Below are 15,790 nucleotides of genomic sequence, written 5' to 3'. Positions count from 1 at the left end.
GGGGCGGGGAGGGAGAAAAGTGACACCGCTGTTGTGTCTTCCTGGAGGGAAGACAGTCCAGCTTCTGCTTCCTGCTCATCACAGTCGGAGCTTCCATGGAGTGTTGCTTTCCGAAGGTCCCTCCACGTAGGAATGCCTGGGTTTGAGGCCCAACTCCACTCCCACTTCCAACTTTGTGTTAATGCACACCCGGAGAGGCAGAAAGCCGTGGCCCCTGGACTTGGGCCTCGGGCTCCTGCCACTCACCTGGGAGACCTGGGTGGAGTTTCTGCTCGTGGCTCCAGCATTATTTCTCCTGTCTGTTTTGGATGTTTATACAAGCATGGATTCAACCAACCATGGACTGAAAATATTTGATAAAAACTTCATCTACTAAACCTACTTGTAGAGGCTTTTTGTCATTGCCCTGTAAGCAATATGATAAAACAACTATTCCTATAGCATATACACTGTTTTAGGTATTATAAGTGACGTAAAGATGTCTTTTTTTAAAAAAGATTTTATTATTATTGGAAAGCCGGATATACAGAGAGGAGGAGAGACAGAGAGGAAGATCTTCCATCCGATGTTTCACTCCCCAAGTGAGCCGCAACTGGCTGGTGCGCGCCGATCCAAAGCCGGGAACCAGGAACCTCTTCCAGGTCTCCCACGCGGGTGCAGGGTCCCAAAGCTTTGGGCCGTCCTCGACTGCTTTCCCAGGCCACAAGCAGGGAGCTGGATGGGACGTGGAGCTGCCGGGATTAGAACTGGCGCCCATATGGGATCCCGGGGCTTTCAAGGCGAGGACTTTAGCCGCGAGGCCATGCCGCCGGGCCCCGTAAAGATGTCTTAAGTCACACAACTAAGACTCGTGTAGGTTACAGGCAAATATAGTATCGTTACCAGGGATTGAACATCTTCATATGTTTAAGGGGAGTGGGGTACTAGAATGGATGTGTGTGTAGTGACACACATCTAAAATATGTGTACAAATATAATGACACATATTACCCTATCACTTGTATCCACCCCCAGTGTGTCGCCTGTTGTCTGCCTGCGTGGCAACTGGAGGCCTGAGATCAGGGCTGAATTTCCACTTAGCTCTCTCTTACCAGGAAGGGCCCTGGTGTCTGGGAGATGCACCCAGATTTGTGGAGAAATAACATCCTTTCTGTTGATCACGAAAGCCCAAAGCCTCTTGGTGTGTGCTGCTAGGGTCTTGTGGATCAAGTACAGAGCTGTTTTAAAGTGAACAGGAAAGCTAAAAACAGTCCTTGGTGCAGCATTCGGCTCCTGCTTCCTGGTCATCGCAGTCGGAGCTTCCCTGGAGAGTTGTTTTCTGAAGGTCCCTCACTACAGCCATCTCCCCACTCCTCACCCGTCATTAGTAATGTGAGGTTTTCTGCAGGTTGAGCCTTTTGTGTTTGACTTGAGCTCCTTCCCTAGAATCTACTGCTATTTACAAAAGCTCCAATTACCATGGTAACTATCACAAGTCCCTAAAATGTCCGTTGCTTTTCCTGTACTCGGCCTACTCCAGAATGACAACAAATGACCAGCAATTGCACAACAGTCACATCCGGGACTGAGAAAAGGGCCCCATCCCCTTGCCCCAAGGCATGAATTTCTTTCCATTCTGTTACATCTTGGGGGAGACAGAATGGCAAGTCCACAAGGATAATAAAATTGCCAGCCAGACTCTTGTTATTTCACAGACGAGGAGGAGTGACTGTCCAGAGGTGGTGTGTGCCCAATCAGAGGTGCAGGGGAGAGAAGTGTTGAAAACGGAACAGGAAACAGATGGGAGGCATGATTCTCAAAACTTCAAAAATTAAAAAAGAAAAAAAAAGAAAACACCTTCAACCCAGCCTGGTGACTTGGCCATTAGGACAGCACTGAGATGGATACATTGACCAGAGAGGCCAGCTGCTCACAGGCACATCCAGGAGCCATGTCACACGGCTGCCAGAACCTGCGTGGGCTGCAGCTCAGCAACCCAGGAGGAAGTGAGAAAGCCAGACACTTGCTGAGTCGTTTGGGCCATGATGCTGGAGAGAGTTGACTTTTGTGCAATGCTTGCCTCCACTCTTGGCTACACAACAGAGAGTTGACATCTCGGCAGCCACATGACCGGGGACTGAGAATCCAGCTTCGCTGAGAATGGAGGGAATTACTGAGATCCTGATTTGCCAAGAATTCTATCCGCAACAGTGGCTGGAAGGAAAGGACTCGGTCTTCCTCTTCTGCAGCCATTGTAGGGTGCATGCAAGGAAAGTCAGGGGAACAGAAGCCGAAGGGCTTGTGTCTGCTCTCGTGACCTTCAACGCAGACACAGGTAATGATAACTGATTTCTTTAAAAGGCAGATGTATTTAAGAAATCTAAATGCTTTCTTCAAAGTGCATACCAAGGTGCAACTAGCTGTCAAAAAAACAAATTGTTAAAAAAAAAAAGAAAGATGAGAGGACTCTTGGACTCAAGTTGAGAGCTCTGGGAGGAAGCTATTGTCAGGCCTCAACGTTTCTTTCCTTTGCTGGTTTGGCACATTGGATGGGATTTCTGCTGTCCAGCGGCCAGAAACATCGAACGTGCTTCCTGAGGGGAAGCTCAGATCTGACCATCCAGCTCACTGCCCCCTGACAAAGCCAGATAGCAGAGCGCTCCAAAAATCCCAGACACTCCCCTCGCCCTGCCCCACGCCTCGCGCCAACCACATTTCACTCTTGACCTTGCTCAGCCTGTGGTCAGGAAAGAGCCTTTGAACACTTCTCCAGAGCTGTGGCAATGAGAAGGGCTTTGATTACCCAGCTCAGCTGGTCTTCACTTCCCGCTATTACCCCCTCCCCCAGCTCCCTTCACCCAGTAGTCCAAGCATTTTTTTTTTTTAAGCAACCTGTTCCTCCCCACCCCCTCTCTTTTCATTTTCCTATAGCATCCTAAACCTCAAGATGTGGTTAACACTAATCCTGATTTGTTTGGGGTTTATCTGCATTATTAATTCCGATCATGTAAAAAAGAAATGCTGGAGGCCCCTAGTTTGTGTACAAAGTTTGGGTGTTGGTGAAAGCAGCCAGCGATCCCCAAGCAACATGTTTTCTTTAGATAGCTGTTAAATCCTAACACTTCTCTAGTCTGAGATGGAACCCATCCCGAACAATGTCATTTACTATTATTCCTTCCCACACTGTGTCTATCCTTCGGAGCTGCTTCCTGCATTAATCTGTACTTAGTATGGATTTAAACATCTACAATGGAAAATAATTTGGGTTTAAAAAAAATGTAATCTCCCTTGATGAAGCCTGAACAGTCCCCACACCTGTCACCATTTCTGACAGCTAGGGATGGAGTGAGGTCTTGACTATACACACACTGGAGGGCAGGAAAAGCAGACACAGGTGGTGTTTGTATTTGTTGCCGGGTGTGTGTGTGTGTGTGTGTGTGTGTGTTGGTGTACGTGTGTTTTGCTATTTGCTAAGGTTAGGACCAACTGGAGTTTAACAAAATCCAGGATTGTGCTGGTTGAATGATTTCATCATCATTCAGAACAGTTTTGGGGAGCCTAGGTTGTACTACAATATTTTTCAAGGGTAACAGTGAGCACCAGTCCACCCCTCTCCCACAGTAACCAACAGACCTAGGGGCATACAAAGGTGCCAACTCCACCCTTATCTCCACTCCTGCCCCACACACCGCCCCTCCATTCTTTGTATCCAGTACTGAGAACGGAGAGTTCATTTTTCTTTAGGCAACCCCCTTCCCCAACTGCCAGGCCCAAGTTATCACATGAATTCTTCCTGGTTTTGATTCAAGGAGCGTGGGGATTGAAGCATCCATGATGAAACCCCCATGTCAGCATGTCAGACCTCAGTGTGTAAGGCAGAAGTTCAGTAGGTTTTCATTTCGCAGGGACTTACACAATGAAACCAGGCACGTTCCAAGTGGTACTCCTCCAGAAGCAGAAAACATGCTGTACACGGATGCCATCATTCTCCATCCCTGCACCTGTGGCAGGCATCACTAATCAATCACCACATCCTTTGAGTAGCTATGTTCTGATACCAGATTCTACCCTTGTCTCAGTTCCTTAAGCATTTCCTACAATTTATCTGTAGCCCATTTACCCCATTTGTTCCCCGTAAGGGCTGTGTGAGCTGCATTACTTGGGCTTTCCTCCTGTGACATTCCTTTCTCATCCCAGGACCCTTTTCTCAACATCACCTCCCTCATTTCTCCTGCACAACTCTTCTAATTAACCTGCATTAACCAAAACTCTGTTCCTCTCTTACCTTTTGTCTGTGTTGTGCAATTTATTTTGCAACATCTACCTTTTCCCACTATAACTGAAATTTGTTATGGAAATTTTGTAAAGCACAGACATATAAAACAGTAGAAAATTAAGAGTCACATCTAATTCTGTTAGAATATATGTAACTGATGTATATGAGATTTTTTTACTTTTGTGAACTAGTTCTGGTTTTTTATTATGAAAGTGTAAATACCACACACTCAAAGTAAGTGAATTATTTGGTTTTGTGAACATGTACCCAAATTTTTCTAGTCATTTGAGAGATCCATCGGAAGACAGATGAAAAAGAAAGCAAGCAAGCCTTCATCTGTTGGTTCCTTCATATTGGGATAGCAGTCGGATTAGGCCAGGTCAGAGCCTGCAACTGAGGGTCAATCCAGGTCTCCAATATGGGCAGCAGAGACCCCCCACTGCCCCTCAGGAAGCTGGAGTCAGGAGCTACCACTGGGACCTGAATCCCAGCGCTTGCTTGTGGGATGTGAACATCTTAACCTGCTTCTTAGCACCAGGCCAAACACCTGCCCATGCATTTTTGAACAAAAGTACATGGCTCGCGTTTTACATGGCCTGTGTATACACTCTGCAATCACTGTGGCCAGCCAGCTTCCAGATACTAGAGCACATAACTGAATAATCTTTTTCCTTAAATTTTCATTGTTCCAAAAAAAAATCTTGATATATTTGTCCATTCTTTTAACACCTGTTGAAACTCAAGCAGGAAAGTATACAGTGAATTTTTTTATTTATTTGCAGGGTATTTTTACAGGTTCATCACCCCAAGTTCAATTATAGAACATTTTCACTTGGGCCAGTGTTGTGATACTGTGAGTTAAACCACTACTTGCGATGTCAGTGTCCCATATGAGCATTAGTTCAAGTCTCAGCTGCTCTATCTCTGATCTAGTGTGTTTGGTAACCAGAAGCAGATATATTAGTGCTTTGGATCCCTGCCACCTATATAGAAGACCTAGATGGAGTTTTGGGCTCTTCACTTCAACCTGGTCCAGCAGTGGCTATTAGGAGTGAAACGTCTCTCTTCTTTCTCTCTGTAACTTTGTTTTTAAAATAAGTTAAAACAGTCTTTAAAGAAAATACATTTTAGTCATCCCAAAGATAAATTCTGTGCATACTGCCCTCCAGGCTTCTCCTGCTGTGAGTCAATAAGGGGCAGGTCTAAAGCCTAGGGCTGTCTGACTGCCTGAGCTGCCATGTTTAACTGGTGAGCCACACTCCTCCCAAACTCTGCAAAGGATAGTCTTGTATCCAGCAGCTGAAGTTGAACAAATGGTGGAAGTCATAACTCCCCAGAGTCTCCTTCTGCTTAGTCCAGGAGAGCCTTGAATATCAGCTTTGGAAGTTAGCATTTTGGAATCAAACTGTAGAAAATGCACTTAGGGATTGCAAGCTTCAGAAACCACCATTCAACCCAAAATGCACTGCTGAACTGAGTAGTGGGACAGATGGCATCATTGGAGCACTGGAACCCCCAAGGACTGCCGGCCTGCGCTCCAGGGTACATCTGCCTGTGCTGTGTTGTCATCTTTAACAGCCACTCAGGGTTCAGCTAGGAATCTACATATCACAATGAAGACACTCAATAAATATTAAATAATAAGCATTGTTTCTTTCACATTCCCTGACAGCTTTTGTGATGTAATTACTTTGTAGGCACTGAAACCAAACTGCTAGTTGAAAAATTAATTGTGCACCAGTCAGAGACAGAGTCATCGAAAGTTGTTTTGAGCAGTTGTGTCACTCTGAGACTCCGTGGAAGGTGTGGAGCTATAAACACCCCTGGGCGCTGAGAAAGAGAAGACAGGGCATGCGCTGGGACAGAATGGACTTTGATCCATTTACTGACAACTTTGGGCATAGCATCTGTGCTAAGTGAGCACTGAAGTAATTAGCTCATCATCAGAATATCACTAGGAGGACCAGCAGGATGGTATGGCAGGGTAATCCTTCAACTGCAAGTGCCGGCCTCCCACACGGGCACCAGTTTGTGTTCTGGCTGCTCCACTTCCTATCCAGCTCTCTGCTTGTGGTCTGGAGAAACAGGGGAGGATGGCCCAAGTCCTTGGGACCCTGCACCTGTGTGGGAGAGCCGGAGGAAGCTCCTGGCTCCCAGCATCTGATCAGCTCAGCTCTGGCCATTTGTGGCCTTTGGAGAATGAATCAGCAGATGAAAGACCTTATCTTTCTGTTTCTCTGTAAAATCTGTTTTTCAAATAAAAATAAATCAATCTTAAAGAAAAAAAGTTTACTAGGAATTTCTAGAAAAATACAGTAGATGATCACCAGAGCACGAAGTCCCAAAATGTTAAATCACAAATTGATTAATTTTTATTATCAGTATTCATGTATTGGGATATATGTCTCACCTAGCAGTTAAGCTTCAGCCAGAATGCACACAGCCCACTCTGGAGAGCTGGAATTGAACACCTGACTCCCACTTCTGCTGATACAGACTCTGAAAGGCAACAGTGAGGGCTCAAGTACTTGACTGGGTGGGAGACCTGGGTTGGGTTGTTAGCTCTTGACCCTCTGGTTGCAGCAGGCATTTGGGGAATGAGCCTGCAGATGGGAATTCTGTCTGTCTCTCTGGCTCTGCTTCTCAAAAAATACATAAATGGTTTTAAAATATTAACATATTACATCAGTGTGCTTAACGTTTAGTATTAGTAATGTTGATATTGGTAAATAATACACAGTAATATTAATATATGGGTTGACAATATTACATTAGTGTGATTAATACAAAACATCAACAATAATTACTGATGTTTCTTGAGCACTAACAATGAGCCAGGCTATTTTATGTATAAATATGTTGTATGTATATGTAAAACTTTACAACAAATTGTGAGACAAATACAATTACCCTAATTTTTTAGATAAGGAAATGGAAATATAAACAAATTATGTTGTCTGCCCAACTCCCCATTGGCCTAAAACTACAACAGTAGAACCAGACCAAGCTGTGCCTGGTGTGGAAGAGCCACTAAACCATTCAGGAATCTACTAGGAGATCCCTGTGTTCCTAGGCTTTTCTGGAATCCCCAGGGGTTCCCCAGGTCCTCACTAAAGATTGTTCCATGGCACCATGGTGCCTGCTTTCTAACTTCTAATAAGAACAAAGTATTGATGCCCAACAGCAGAAAAGTTAAGCTCCCTGGGGAAATACTTTTTACTTAAACCTACCTTGCATATTAGGTTTTCCATGTAAGTTTTACTTTTAAACAAAGGAAAGAAAGAGTTTTCTATTGGTGTAAATCCAGACTGGAGGCTGGATACTGAATATTTTGCTGTTTGGTGTAAATGGTTTCTCTGCTTCAGGAACTCATATCTGCTGTTGTGGTGCAAAAAGAATCATACTCATTTATAATGGGTAGATGGGTAAGCCTGGTTGTGGTCCAGTAAGACTTGATTTACCAGAGTAAGCAGTGAGCCAGATTTAGTCAACAGGTCATAGTTTGTACTGGTCTAAATCATCTCTGTGCCATCAAGTGAAATTTATCTAAACTTTGTAAATCCGAAGCTACTTCAAAACAGAAGCAAAAGATAAGTTTACTTTGGCATAAAACAGTATTGAAATCCATGCAGTGTTTTCATAACACATTTTCCTTGAACTTTTTGAAGCCCCCTTATATACATGAATTTCAAAAATTCTTTGAGAGGCAGAAAAAGACAGCAACATAGAGAAAGAGAGAAAAAGAGACCACACATCTGCTAGTTTAATCCTAAATGTCTGCAATGACCAGGACCGGGTCAAGCCAAAACCAAAAGATGGGGAATTCAATCCAGCTTTTCAGTGTGGGTTGCAGGAACCCATTACTTGAGCCATGGCTGCTGCCTCCCAGCATCATCAGTGGTAAGTGGGAGCTGTGAGCTGGAGCCCAGGAGTGAGCCAGGTACTCTGATGTAGGCTCTTAACCAGCAGCTTAACTGCTAAGCCAAATATACCAAATTTATCATTCAATTCCAATTTCCACCACTTTTTTTTTGAAGTCCTCTCATAGATGGCTCTCTTGCATGTTCACTAATGAAGGTCTATTGTCCAAAGCCCCTGCTGCAGGTTAAGAGACTAGGAAATGAATGTGTTTTGAATATGAATGTTGTACCGGGCATTCCACTGACAATTCCACATCTGAGTTAAGTCATCTTGGAAGCTGTCTTAGGTGAATAATGAAATCCCCTTTAACACAGAAAGGAGAACCTGAGGTGCAAAATGTGGCACTACTTCCCAAAGTCAAGCCAATATCTTGCCATGTACCATCGTATCACACTGATGTGGCCAAAGCCACATCACTTGTCCTGCCTATTCCATAGAAAAAAAACAATTTCTATTCCATAGAAAAAAAAAACAATTCAAGTTCACTTAATGACCTCACTTTGCTTCCATGCCCTCCCTGATGCTCCCTGATGCTTCCCCATCTCTAAGTTAGAGACCTAAGGATTAGGACTCCCATGTCTGTATGGATTTTCCCAAGGAATGGAAAATAGAATAACCTTATGCCATCAGTGAACTATTCCTCTATTTTTGCTTTCTAGTTGTTTACTGTAATCTTAGTAGGTTACATTGTGGCTTTGCATTGGCTTACAATCCTCCATGATCTATATGCCTTTTATAAAGATCATCTTTTAAAGTTTGTGGGGTTTTTTTAATTTGTGAAGCAGAGAGAGAGAGAGAGAGATTTCTCATCAATGGCTCCATTTCCAAAATATTTCTCATATTTCGAGGCTGAAGCCAGGAGCCACAAGCTCCAGCCAGGTCTCTCATATGGCTGACAAAGACACAGCTACTTGAACCATCATCCACTGCCTCACAGGGTCTGCCTTAGCAGAAAGGTGGAAATTTAAGAGCCGGGAATTAAATTCATGTGTGAAATACAGATGTTCTAAGCATTGTCTTAACTGCTAGGCCAAATACCCATCCCTAAAGTTCACTTTGTATCTCAATTCTGTGTTCTCCATGAATTTATACTCTGCTGGGAAAGGTTGGAATTCTAAGACTTTAGTAAACTCCTTTGCTTTGAGTATCTGAAACCATTTGCCTAATGATGTGCCACTAGTAGGGAAATCTAGTTTCCTCCTCTTAGATGGTTTAAGTTGAAAACATGAGACTGGGCTTCAAATAGAACAGTGTGTCTGTTTCGAAACACATTTATTGTGTTTTGTGCTATTCAGCCAAATGCCTTGCTTTATATCTGTTTGCAACTTGGTCTGGGTTGATTTTCTTGCAAGAACCAATGAACCCATTCAAATAGCAATAGGAAGTTGTGACATCCCGTCATTAGGGGCAACATGGCCTGGTGGCTCTCCAATGAATATCTATGTTTGCGAGACACCCCAGTGCGCCCCCAAGGCTGGAACGGCTGTCCAGCTGCATGCAAAACAGAGGAAAGATCCATTATATGTGGAAAACTAAGTCAATAAGGAGCTGTGCAGGCCTCTCCGCTGGAGACCAACCACAGCAGTGGCTTTCCATCAACAGCCAAGCCATCCTTAGCTGTGATTGCCCATTTCCATCACCTCTGAGACTGGCAGGTTTCCAATAAAGCCAATAGCCTCCTCCCCCAGGGTAAGGTCATCTGTGGGAGGCAGCCATTGTCTTTTAGCCCAGCAATTTGACAACAGTGTTAGCTTACACTCTATTAGCCAGCAGCTACACCCTGACCCCTGACCCTGACATTGACCTCTGACAGCCCTCTCCCGAGGTAAACTCTGATCTTTCAAGGTGGCCCGCCCTGCTAGTTAGCACCAGAGAAGGCCTGTCAGGACGGAGGAGGGCTCTCTGGTCACCCCTGCTCCCAACAGGATGCTTAAGGCTTGAAGTCTAGAAACAAGCCAAGAGTTGAACCCATGATGGCAAAGGTGAAAGTTCAGAAGCGTATCCATCAGCAGCTGTCACCCAAGGACGATGGAGAAGCCACAGAAGCTTTCAGTGCAGGAATAGCCATTGTCTCCAAACAGTCCTTCCCCTTAATGGAAAAGACATATCAAAATATGGCTTACAAAATAGAAAATAATGGACTGAGATATGCATTATACGAGGGTATTAGATTGCAAGGTACTCTACAGTGGGGGACTTAGATTGAAGTGTTATGCTGGGGTGGTTAGGTTGAAATATGGATTATCCTGGATGTGCTTTACAACACAGCTGTTAAATGAAGATGTGCTCTGCTGTGCAGGCATTAGCCTGAGATGTGCATTACAGCCAAGTTGTTAGGGGAAGATGTGGATGCCATAGTGGGAGGGGGCGTGGCAGGGAGGGAAAACACCTTGGGTTCGAGATTATTCAAGGTTACGGACGTCTTGTGCATTAGCTGGGTTTCCGAGTTTGAATCAAGGAATAGGAACGAGTGTGGAGTATAATGACCCTTGCCAGCTCCTTTCTCTCCAGCCAAATAATCTGCCACTTTCCCCACTTTTCCTGTTAGGGACTTAAAGGCCTCCCCCATCAATAAAAACATTAGCTCACTAAACAGCCTGATGGCTTTTCCTTGCCTGGCTTAACCCTTCGGGGGCTGGGGTTTCCTTTGGATTTGTAAAGATATTGATTCCAGATAATGTTTGCCTTTCTAACTCTCTCTTCCTTGGGCGTGATGGATAGGTTCAGGGCTGTATCTCGGCAGCCAACTCACCGCAGCTACCCAGGGAAGGGGGAACGGAAGGCCAGGCAAGTGCTCAGTAGTTAACACCGGTTGAATCCCTTCCCTGGAGTGAGCATGCCTGGCTGAGGAGAGAAGCAGCACTTAGAGTCACTTAGCACAGGATTTTGCTTTCGGTTTTTCTTTCTCATCCCAATCCTTCCACCAACATTGCTTGAGTTTGACTGGGGATGTTTTATACTTTGTAATTAACATCAGATGCTGTTTTGGGGTTGGCTGCATGCATTACATGTTTTCTAAGCTTGCCTCTGTTTATTTGAAAGGATGAGACATGAAAAAAGAAAAAGTGCTTCCGTCTGCTGGTTCACTCCCCCAAATGCCTGCAGCATTTAGTCCAAGCTGTGAAGCCAGCAGCCAGGAACTATGCCCGGGTCTCCCATGTGGGTGGCAGGGCCCCCGCACTGGAGCTATTCCTGCAGCACCTTCGAGGGTGCGCATTAGCAGGAAGCCACTGAAGAGGCAGGGGCAGTCTCGTTCCCAAACATGCCAAAATTGGATGCAAGCTTCCCATACGGCAGCTTGACCTGCCTGTACAACACCTGCTGCGTGAGTTGCTTTTGGAAAAACTCCTTTTTCACAGCAATGTCCATGCAAGTGAATAACAGACAACTGTCACTGGCTTGTGAAACTGGCTACATTAAGGCCAACTTCAGTAACCCCTCGTCCTAGAGACAACACTGCTTGGGAAGGTTATATTGTTCATGGACTGTGGGTCCTACAAAGATTTGTTCATCTTCTCAACAGTGTTTGATATTTTCTTCTCTTCTTTAGCTAAGAAGATCATGCTTGGGGCCTTCGGAAGTCAAGTCCAGTGCCGTTGGACAATGTCCAGCTTTGTCGGCATCCCAGAGATGAATCCCAGTGCTCTCGTTTCTCACTGAAAGTCGGCTTCACAACAGGTAGGTTAACACAGTCACAAACAAAACTCTCAGCCAGTCAGGGGAAGTTGCAGTGTGAGGAGATGCCTTTGAGGTAAGCCTGAGGCTCCCGGAAAGAGGTGGGTCAGCCACAGGTTTGACCACGGTCTCTCTATCAGGAAAGTGGCTTTGCTGGTGGGACAGGTAGCAGAGTAGTCACACCTGCTCCAATGTGTTGTCGCCAGTGTTCCTGTGTCAGTGTTCCTACTCACCTCCTCTCCGGGGCATCCTGGAGAAGCTCTCTAACAGATGGCCTTATTGTCCAGCCTGATTTGTCCTCCTAGTGTCCTTCACTGCCTCCTTTTCTGACATCACATTTTCCTTAAAATAGGCAGTGAGAGCTATTTCTAATCTCTGTTAAGGGGTCTGTCTAGCAGACTCCCATGGGATGTGGGATTGAACTATAAACCAATCCTGGAGAAGGAAGAAATAGGGTTGGCTTATTCCCAGGCTCAAATTTTAAAAAGAGCTCTTGGGCCGGGTTGAACTATTATGAGCCCCTCTTTGAAGGGGGATTGCAGAGTGATTCTGCCTCTGTACCACTTAAATTCACACACACACACACACACACACACAAAACACAGCAGGTGTTGCCATGCCAAAAGCACAAGAGCCCCTACTGGTGAATTGCTGTTGTGAAATCTGGCCCATCCCTGGTCCTTTCTGAACCTCAGCTTCTCCATCCATACAACGGGGCATCTCCACAACAGGAATACCATGGCTAGCCAGTGGGCAGTTGCACTTCAAATGCCCCATCTTGTGCCTTCTGTGCCTTCTGCAGGGAAATTATGGCAGAAACAGCAGCATGGAGCTTTACTGTTTTATTACGATACCAACCATCAGTGGGAATGATATGCCAGTTGGGTTCCCCTGGCATTGAATTATCATTTGCGAGACCATCCCTCCCACACTCACAAGCACACCTAGTTTGGGTGCCACGTGGTGTCTCTCAGCCTGCCCAGCTTACAAGGTGACTGTAAGAATGTTCTCTGTTCAGGAGAAAGGGTAGCCCTGGCAGTGGTGGGGAAGATACAAGGGCCTCACCAATGGAATATAATCCCGTTCTGTGCTCCTTAGTAACCAGCCGTGATTACATTTCAAAGGTAACAGTTCATCTCCACTGTGAATATTGGCATGCAGTCCATAAATAGGACCTAATGTGATCCGACAGGCCTGATTTCTCTAGATATATATTAAAAACAACATGCCCAGTGCTGATGGCTCAAAGGTCCTGACCTTTAACAAGGACTTATGACGTAAGACAACCTGCCCAGGAGAGGAAGCGGGCAGAAGGCCAGGGGGACAAGGTCAACAGCTAATGAAGTGGTCAGCATTGAGTTTCTGTCACTCAGCTGGTTAAGAGGAAACGGAGAGGGAAGTCGGAGAAAATGGGGACATTTAAGACACAAAGGGAAAGACCACATTGGAGTTAATGCTCTGTAGGTGACTTGATGGTGTCAATAGGCAGGGGGACAAGAGGCAGCCCACTGGGGCCTGGTGCAATTTTGTCTGCTGAGCACAGGCTGGTGGGAGAGCACATTTGCAATAGGATAGCTCAGTAGGAACCTAGGTTAGCATGGAAATAAGCAGCTGCTACCCAGCCCTGCTGCTGAGTTCAGATCTGGTCAGGCGTAGTTAGGACTGAGGTCAGATGCACAACTTACAGAAATGGCTTCCAGATTCTTACTGGGTGTGGGCAGCCCACCTCCTGTGCCCCAGAGTTTTTTCTGGAAACTTTCCAGAAAACTGGAATGATAAGAGCATCTACCCAAAAGGGAGGCCTTTTAGGATTAAATGAGAAAATGCATTTGAAGGGATTCACACGTTTCCTGGCATAAGTGTTTGCTTCAGTGTGAACACTTGTTGTTGTCATTCCTTGAGCTCGAAACATCCAAGGAAGTATGACAAAGGGCGGGAGTGTCCAACTCCCTGACCCCATCGTGACCCAGTGAGACCTCATGTCCACCACCTGGCTCCTTTTGGGCTTGGAGACTCAAGCAGAGGAGCATAGTAACTCCTAGGCTGTTAACTTTTCCTTCATATACAATGTGGCTTTAAGCTTTTGTTCTGACTGTAAGGATGACATACAATATCTTGAAAATGTAAGCAAGCTCTAATAGCATAAAGAAAATTAAAATCCCACCACCCAGGAGCACACAGTGCTATTCTGGACTTCATTTTATCAGATGTCTTCTTACACACACATCTCATAGGTATACAAATGTACCAAGAATATCCTTTTACACATGCTGTCCACAACAATATACCATGAACTATAGATTTTCTCAGTCCTTTTTCAGTAACTGAACTGCATTCCAGCATTGAAAGCACCACGGTTTTTTGATTCATCTTTTGCACATGGGTAGTAAAGTTTGAAATAGTGCTCCAGTAAAGATCTTTATGCTTAGTGGATCTGTCCAGTTGTCTCCTTAATGTGAGCTGGAATTGTTGGGGACACTGTTCTCCTGGTCAGATGATGATGTAGATTTGCATAGAGCCAGGAGGGGATACAAGGGCAGTGACCAGCCAAGCTAATGAGTCTCACCCATCATTGTGACTACTGAAGTTGCAGGGACCTTTGTCCATCCCTGGGGGACGAAGGGTGAGAGAAGGAAGACTGTCGTAACCTGGCCGTGAACACATGATGCCATCATGCACTTGAGATAGATGCTTTTCGTTCATTTTTCCAGTCCCTTCTCTTCTTGCCTTGGTCTTCAGGGTCCCTGCCTGCTAAGCTGCCCTTTCTGTAGCTGCCCTCTCTTCCCCTAAGCCCACAGGTAGAGTCCAACTCCTCTTGAGAAGGTTTCTCCTCCAGTTGTTTTTCTCTGTACAGGGCCCAACAGTTGGTTAACTCCTTTCAAGAAAAGTAGACACTGGGGCCAGCCAAGCAATGAGTTGAGTTGGGTGATTACATTGCAGTGTTTTAATTTGCCTTTGGACAAATTCTCTTAAGCTTTCACGAGAAAATCTCCCACTAGACATAGTCATTTAATTTAAGAACAGTTGGAAGAGAAAGATGCTCTAAGATGACAGATGGAGGAATGCCCGTCTTAGAGGGACTCAAAAGCGCTTGGAGGATTTGGCATCCAATGAGACCCAAGTGCAGCCTCTTCAGCCTGTGTCCATGGGCTGGAGAAATTGTCCAGAAATCATTAAAACACAGGCACTTTTCTTGCGTGACTAGCAAGTTTCGTTAGCTTCTCGGATCTGTAAACTTGCCCAAGGTCAACTGGATGCTTCTGACACACCCTGATTCTGGCAAACACGTGCACAAAACAGTATTCAAGTAGCCTTATAGGAGGGCAAAACAAAGCAAGCAATAACAGCAAGGCTGCTGTTAGGAAGTTTCCTTTAGTCACTTTGCCGCAGAGATAACTTTTTAAATTCTGGCTTCCTTCAAACAGGTTTTCTGAGCCTCCTAATTTGGTGTTTGTATAATTCAACATCTATTATTGTTTTGGGACCACGGTTATTATTTTAATTATCATTTAGAACTGCCTAATATACCCGGAGGTCACTGGGCACCTACAAGAAATAAATAAAAACAACTTGCCATTTTTAAAAGCAGCATGTTTATTTGGAAGTCCCAAGAGCCACTCAGCCAAGACATCATAAAACCTTCAAATAAACTAAAACAGAAACAAAATAAAATGTCCGTTCTTAATCTCCTTAGAAGGCAAGCCGGCGAATTGCCGCTAACTGAACGCTGGCATGAGAACACGGGGCATGATTTCTTCACTGGGTTGGGAACCACAGTGCACATTTCAACATTCACCTTCGCTATCGCAATCGACCTGACCTTGGTCCTGGGTTGACCGGGCCTGAGTCCTGCTGAGAAGTTTCAGTTAACGAGAAAGGCCAATAGAGCAATAAATCCAATGCCAAAGAGGGGAGGGGAGGAGCATGGTAAAACCTTGG

The 15,790-nt window shown here is 45.1% G+C and overlaps 1 long non-coding RNA gene across 1 annotated transcript in view; it reads left to right on the top strand.

The window, feature by feature from the left end:
• The window catches only part of LOC131482273 (uncharacterized), a 444,806-nt gene extending 432,958 nt beyond the window's left edge, over positions 1 to 11,848 (top strand). Inside the window, exon 5 of the long non-coding RNA XR_009246844.1 lies at positions 11,727 to 11,848. This is a non-coding gene — a long non-coding RNA (uncharacterized LOC131482273). The remainder of the gene's footprint in view (positions 1 to 11,726) is intronic.
• Positions 11,849 to 15,790: the final 3,942 nt, after the last annotated feature.

This window comes from Ochotona princeps, chromosome 16 (assembly GCF_030435755.1).
Source record: "Ochotona princeps isolate mOchPri1 chromosome 16, mOchPri1.hap1, whole genome shotgun sequence".
NCBI classification, from domain to species: Eukaryota; Metazoa; Chordata; class Mammalia; order Lagomorpha; family Ochotonidae; genus Ochotona; species Ochotona princeps.
The sequence above is the reverse complement of the archived record's forward strand: the minus strand, read 5'-3'. Positions and strand labels throughout refer to the sequence as shown.